This window comes from Ananas comosus, linkage group 3 (assembly GCF_001540865.1).
Source record: "Ananas comosus cultivar F153 linkage group 3, ASM154086v1, whole genome shotgun sequence".
NCBI lineage: Eukaryota > Viridiplantae > Streptophyta > Magnoliopsida > Poales > Bromeliaceae > Ananas > Ananas comosus.
The window spans coordinates 7062090-7069907 of record NC_033623.1 but is presented as its reverse complement, the minus strand read 5'-3'; positions in this window follow the sequence as shown (position 1 = coordinate 7069907).

The following is a 7818-nucleotide window of genomic DNA, read 5'->3' as shown; positions in this document are numbered from 1 at the left end:
ATTTTAGTATCAGAGCCTAGGGTTGAGTCTTAGTGGACCTAGTAAACCTTAGGCCGGTTGGACTATAGGAAATAGGCTCGTGAGAGACGAGGTCTATTCGACTTGTGAGCGAAAGTATCATGATTGAGTATCTTTGATAACTCTAAAAAGTTGGAGTTTAATCGAAATGTATGGCTTCTAACTTCGCAGAGGGTTACGTTGGCGGCCGACAACGTAACATCGGGAGTTAGTGGTGAAGAACACTTCTTTACTTTCGCCTGATTTGGGTATTATCTACTTGAGGGGGGATTCGATAGTGTGGGTTATACTAACTTGCCCTTTTATGATGTTGTAGTGAGATGCCGATAACACGCTCTCAATCTGCCTGAGCGGATAATGCGGCACACCTTGAGGAGGTTGAGACCTCCGCTACCTACGGATCTAGTGAGGTCCTGNCTCGGGTCGCGCGGTCTGCGGCTCTGTACCGGTACAAGCCCGATGGCTGTACCGGTACAACCATCAACCCTTGTACCGGTACAAGGCCAGTCTTGTTCCGGTACAAGCCCTGCTGCAGGCTACCCGAGAGCTGTCCAATGAATCCAATTTTTGGATTTTGGTACCAAGCTTCAAACCAACATCCTCGGGGTGCGTGCCAGGGGTCGGAACACTATCAACGACCCTCCAGAAACTGTGGAGAGGCTCCACACACCAATCAAACACTCGAATCTTGCAATTTGCTAAGATTCCAGTGTATTACAGGTCCGAGAGTTGAGGAGCCAGCTTGCGGCCCTCACCTACTTGGTGACTCAGCAGACAGAGGCGGCGCTCCGATAGGAGGCGCGGATGAAGCGCCTGGAGGACCTACTTATGTAGCAGGCGGCAGCCAGAGAGGCTCAGGCTCCTACACCACCCGCGCCGGTGGAGGTGGTTGCACCCCGAGGGTCGTCCCCTGCACTCGACACATCTCGGACGACACCTGCGGTAGCACCATGGGAGGAGGTGATTGCGACACCACCAGCTTAGGTGCCTCCGGCGGGGGCAGTTTTCCCCGTGACGGTTGTTGGAGAGGAGCGGGACATGCTCGTGGAGCGCCTCAACGAGTTCAGGAGGTGCGGTCCCCGGATCTTTGACGGAGAGAAGGTCGACCACTGGATCGTAGAAAAGTGGTTGATGCACATGGAGAAGCTATTTCGCGACACCTTCGTGGAGGAAAGAGATCGAGTTTGGCTCGCCACACACCACCTGGACGGCGAGGCCTATCGCTGGTGGTTGGATATTCAGGAAAACCCCAGCACGGATTTGGCGGCCATCACTTGGAAGAAGTTCAAGGAGCTTTTATTAGTGCACTACTTTCCCGGCAGCGTAAAAAGAAAGATGGAGCCGGACTAGTGCAACTTGCGCCAGGGAGACCGGACAATGGCCGAGTATGAGAGGGAGTTTTCTCGACTTCTACACTGCATGCCTTTCGTCTTGCGGGATGACGAGGACAAGGCCCGCATCTTCGAGCGAGGATTGCGACTGTCTATCTTCTGGTTTGTGCAATCCTCTAACCTCCAAACCTATCGGGAGGTAGTGAATCGCGCGCTCATTGTGGAGAGCGGCGTGGCAGATGTGAAAGAGCGGAGAGAAGGCATGGACAAGGGTAAGGGCAAAAGGCCCGTGGCTCAGGGTGTGAGTCAGGTGTACTTTAGGAGGCCGCTGAAGCACCCTAGGAGCCAGCAGCGTGGACGTGGCTCAGCGGCTTAGCGTGGAGGTTCTGATCGCCGCCGACCTCCCCAGTGCGTGATCTGTGGTGGTCCCCACATTCCACCGCAGTGTCCGCAGCGGGGAGGGAGATGTTCCTGTGTGGCCAGGAGGGCCACTTCCGGACCGAGTGCCCGAGGGGGTTGTCACCGGCACCGTCATCTGCATCGGCACCGGCTCAACCAGCCGCCAGCCAGGGGACTCCATTGGCACAGTACCAGCCTGGGCGGTCACCCGTCCAACGCCAGAGTGAGGGGTCACGCCAGGCCCCGAGTGGGCGCATGTACGCCGCGCAGACCGAGGAGGCGGCAGTAGCTGAGGATGTGGTTGTAGGTTTCATTTTATTAAATGGCATTCGAGTTCGTACATTATTTGATATTGGTGCATCACATTCATTCATATATCGGCTGTTTGCCGAGTTGCATGGCATCTCGTTGGTTACCTTGTTGCATCCGGGACATGTTGTTGTACCCGACCACATTTTCGATATTAGAGAGTTTTGCCCCAGTTGTCCTGTCCGGATAGGAAATTGGCTTATGTCCATGGATTTGCTAGCCTTGCGCAAGCTGGGGGAGTTCGATGTGGTCTTAGGCATGGATTGGTTAACCAAGTATTATGTCACGATCGATTGTAAGAATCAAACGGTTACTTTTAGAGAACCGGGGCAGACTGAGGTAGTATTTAGAGGATGCCGGAGTTCGCTATTCGCGATGACGATCAGCTCGTCTCAAGCTAGGCAGCTGATCAGCAGAGGTTGCATAGCCTATTTGGCTAGTGTTGTACTGAGGGGCGAGGATGACACCCCTAGGATTGAGGATATCCCAGTGGTGCGGGAGTTTTGTGATGTGTTTTCAGCTGAGCTAACGGGTATGCCACCTGACAGGGAGATCGAGTTTGTGGTAGATCGAGTCCCTGGGACCACTCCAATCTCGAAGGCGCCCTATAGGATGGCACGGACAGAGCTGAAGGAGCTGAGGGCACAGCTGCAGGATCTTCTGGACAAAGGCTTCATTCGACCGAGCGTTTTGCCTTGGGGAGCACCAGTCTTGTTCATCAAGAAGAAGGATAGATCACTTCGTCTATGTGTGGATTATCGTGAACTTAATAAAGTCGCGATCAAGAATAAGTATCCGTTGCCGAGGATCGACGACTTATTTGATCAGCTTCAGGGATCGTGTGTGTATTCCAAGATAGACTTGCAGTTAGGATACCACCAGTTAAAGATCAAATCCGAGGATGTATCGAAGACGGCTTTTAGAACACGGTATGGACATTATGAGTTCACAGTTATGCCGTTCGGGCTTACTAATGCCCCGACAACTTATGGATCTAATGAACCGTATTTTTAAGCTTTATCTAGACAGATTCGTCGTGGTATTCATCGACGACATCTTGATTTATTCCCGAAGTGATGCAGATCACGAGGAACATTTGAGGCTTGTCCTTCAAATACTTCGGAAAAAGGAGCTTTATGCCAAGTTGAAAAAGTGTGAATTTTGGCTTCGAGAAGTAGCATTCCTTGGACATTTGATTTCGGGATCGGGTATAGCCATGGATCCTAAGAAGATTGAGGCTATCAAGGATTGACCAAGACCGACGAGCGTCACGGAGATACAGAGCTTTCTTGGATTGGCCGGCTACTACCGGAGATTTGTCGAGGGGTTTGCTAAGTTATCTACTCCCCTCATGAGGCTCACGCATAAAGACGTCAAGTTCATTTGGAACGACGCGTGTGAGAGGAGCTTCCAAGAGTTGAAGCAAAGATTGACGACCGCCTCGATCCTAACCCTGCCTGTTGCTAGAGCAGGGTATGTGGTTTATAGTGATGCTTCATTTAATTGATTGGGTTGCATTTTGATGCAGGATGGCGAGGTGATCGCGTGTGCTTCTCGCCAATTGAAGGAATATGAAAGGAACCATCCTACGCACGATTTGGAGTTGGCGGCCGTAGTCTTTGCATTGAAACTATGGCGCCACTATCTTTATGGCGAGCGATATGAAGTATACACGGATCACAATGTTAGATATGGATCCCAAGGATCTAAAAGGTAGGTAACACCAAGAGGGGGGTGAATAGGTGTAAAAACGGCAAACTCGAAAATCTCGATGCAAATAAAACAAAGTAGCGGAAAGTAAAAAATAACACACCAAGAATTTAACGTGGGAAAACTCCAAATCGGAGTGAAAAACACACGGGACCGATCACGCGAAGAAAATCCACTAAGAAAACTTGACTACAAGTGATTTTGACAAAAATACACTACTCAATTTGCCGATTTCTTGTTGATGGTGATCTTCGCCGGTCCTCGATCGATAGGAATCCTCCAACCGATCCTGCTGCAACTCCTTGCAACGTCAATGCCTCGACTCCTCGAAGCGTCGACCGAATCCTCGGCTTCACGCGAGATCCACGCGCCAAACCTCCTTCCGGAGCTTGTAGAATCGAAGATTTGTGATGATTTAACCTTTGAATACCATAAACTATGAGGGTTCACCTTTAATCAAACATCTACTTGATTCTCGTATGAGTTCTCGAGTAAAAACGAAGAATCAAGCTGATTGTTGATTGTTAGAAACTCGTTATGTGAATCGATGCATTGAAACGGAAAAACAAGTTTCTAGGGTTTAGAATCAGTAAATATTCAAAGCCTTAAACATTTAGATGACCCACATAGCTTATTTATATGTTTAGAAGACTTAGAAGTAGACTAGGATTGCAAAAAGTCTTTTTTGAAAACATGTGTCGTCCTCAGAGACCGGTCCTCTCGAGGAGACCGGTCTGTGAGAGACCGGTCTCTCAAGTGAGGAACCGGTCCCTCGCTGCGTGACCAAAATCACACGTTCGGGAACCGGTCTCTCAAGCTTGAGACCGGTCCCTCGCTTCGCGACAGAAATACCAAGGTTCGGGAACCGGTCTCTCATCTCAGGGGACCGGTTGCATCAAAGCTCACGCAGTAAGGCCCTTAGAGGAACCGGTCTCTTGAACTCAGGGACCGGTCCCTGAACACAGAAAAGTTCAGTAAAATATTTTTAAAGCAATCTAAGCTTTCTGAACTTATTCTAATTAAGTATCTTCACCACAAATGATCTTTTCTTCATACCTTAGGTGCCGAACTTTACGAGTGAGTCTTTGTTCTTTAATTTAGATCTTTTCTTCAATCTTCCACAATCAACTCTTCAAGACTCCATTCAACATTACGAAATCCGCCAACCTATAAAATCCTTTAACAATCTCCCCCTTTGGCGATTTCATGACAAAATATATTACAAAGTTCGTACACAACTTCAAAAATAATAAAAAGAAGATCATCGCAATCACCAAATGATAATCTCTTGCATGATCGATCCAATAACCGAAAATTACAATTTATAACATTAACACAGACTCTATGACTTAGACATGGAGTCTTGAAGTCTTGAATTATTCCTGCAAAAACATTCTTAAAACATAATCAAGATTCATGTAAACTTATCAAGATCAAACATAAACACCGAACTAAATAAAGTATCAAGTCATAGTTCATCAAGTCATAGTTCATAGTCAAGTACAAGTCAAATTTACACAACTAACATAACTAAGCAAAGTGCATCATCTAAGCTAAATGCATGCGTCATCATCATCAAGACCATCAAGAACCACCACATCAAGAACCACCACACCATCACCATCTCCCCTTTTTTGTCAGAAAGCGCCAAAATGACAAAAGGAGGAACCCGACAACTCCTAATCGGAAGCATCCCCTGGAGGTAAATCTGCTCGGCAACACCCTAACTTGTCAAAAATCATATTCAATAAGCGCTTCATCTTGCTCACATCCTTTCGAATCGCAGCTTGCTCCGCAGACAATTTCTGAAGCTCCTCAGATAACCGTTGTTGCTCACGATACACAGAGAAAACTGAGATATCTTCCTCGAAAATGTCCATAGAAGGACGTGAAGAAGTAGCAGTAGCAGGAGGTGGAGCAGCAGGAGGGGAAGAAGCGCGCTGAGACGGTGTACGAAGCTGCACCGAGGACTTCACAAATGTCCTTTCATTTATCCGACCCAAACTATGCTCATAAGATGTACACCGGACATCCACGTCATGAAGTCGCAGAATCCTCATGATTATCAATGGAAAGGGCAGTCTCTCATTTTGCCCAGAAGTCTTGATGTCCTTTGCCATTCTCCGCCAGATCAGAAATGAAATATTCATGTTAATATTTTTAGCACTTACAATATCTGGCCTTCCCAAGAGATACATATATAGAATACGATCCCATGTCAGAATTTTCGTATTCGCAAGAGGCAAAATATTGTAGCAAACCACGAAATTCCGCAACCTATACTTCATTTTGAAATCTTTGGACATAACCATAATTCCGTTGGACTCAGTACCCGGCATACAAATAGTGTTCACGATACGGTTCCAATCGCGAAGTGAGTCGAACCCGGCCTGCAGATATTCCACTCCCTCAGTTCTTGCTTCCATTCCTAGCACAGACGCTATCGTATCAGGAGTGATTGATAACTCAACACCACGTACGGAAGTCTTAAATACGTACGGGCCGCCGTCGGAGTCACTCAGGTGACCTGCTCTCATATAAAATTCTCTGATCAACTCCAAACAAAAACCGGTTTGTTCCGGGAAATCACAAATCTGATGAAGATTTCCCTGTTCAAATAAATCCTGAAATCCCGGCACACAGCTAATGATACTGGCAACCCCAACATCTCGCTCACCAATACAGTGTTTCGACGAATACATTGACCGTCGAGCAGATGGAACATCCTGTAGACTGTGACGCGGAGGCTCAGAACCGTGTTCTCTAATGTCAACACCTCCAGACTTGCGACGACCAGGACGTTCAGTTGCCTTTCCTTTGCCTTTATCCACGGCTTTTCCTTTTCCCTTGCCTTTCCCTGTATCCTTATCCTTAGCTAACACCTCGGGAACAAAAGCCTCCCAATCCGGCTCTTCATCCTCAGAGTCGTCGCCTGGAGCATATTCGCTCTCTTCATCTTCCGGTTGATACTCAATCGGCCGTTTAGCTTTGGAGCGCTGTCGTTTGCTTCCGCGACCACCCCCAGCCATAAGAACAACAAGCACAAGAATCCACGAGTACATTGTCGAAAATCACCTACTAAACATAATGAAATTTACATATGAAACACATGTATTTTTTTTTTAAATTCCAAAAATTTTCAGCAAATTGGTATATAAATACTAAATAATCCTAGGGGCCACAAAATCATGAGAAACATGAACAAATCATGCACCAAAAATCAGCAAAAACAAATTTTTCACGAAAACTTTGAAAACCACGGTTTTGATGATGAAAAAACCTACAAAACGTGACCAAAAAGATAAAGAGATTCCAGATAAGATGAAAACAACAGGTCTCATAACAAGATCGAAGTATAAACATGCATTTTTAGCAAGATCTTTAGAACAATCATCAAAAAAACTGAAACGAGACACATTTTCGGAGAATATGACATAAACGCAATAAAATCCGAAAATCATACCTAAAATCAATACAAATCAAGGAGAAACAAGAGGAAACCCTGATCTGTAGACAAAAGAAGCGCCAAGGAGGAAAGCAGGAGAAAAAAGAACGCGTACAAAAACAGATCGTGCGATAAGCCCTTTATCGGGTCTGGCGGAGGGACCGGTCTCTCCCGCCTGGGACCGGTCTCAGAGCCTGAATTTTTTAAAAATTTTAAATTGAGGCCCGAAAATTCCAGAAAAATTATAAGATATGTCACAATGTTCAATCATAAAAAATAACCAATTTCCAGCCCAAAAACTTCAAATAAAATTTCATAAATAAATTTTGAAAAATCAATTTCAGAGATATTCAAATTTACAAAATTGTTGACCCGAAACTCAATGAAAATTCTTGATACATATAAAATAAAATCCCACATATCATGCAAGATCTAGGAACTTATTGTATCATTTTACCATCATATTTTGTTAAAGAAAATGAATAAATAATTCTCAGAATTGTGAAATTAACATAATATGTTCAAATTGAGTTATGCACGATATTCGAGACAGGAGTGGCTCTTTGAGCATCTTTTCATTGACATTCCACCTTATATCACCTACAA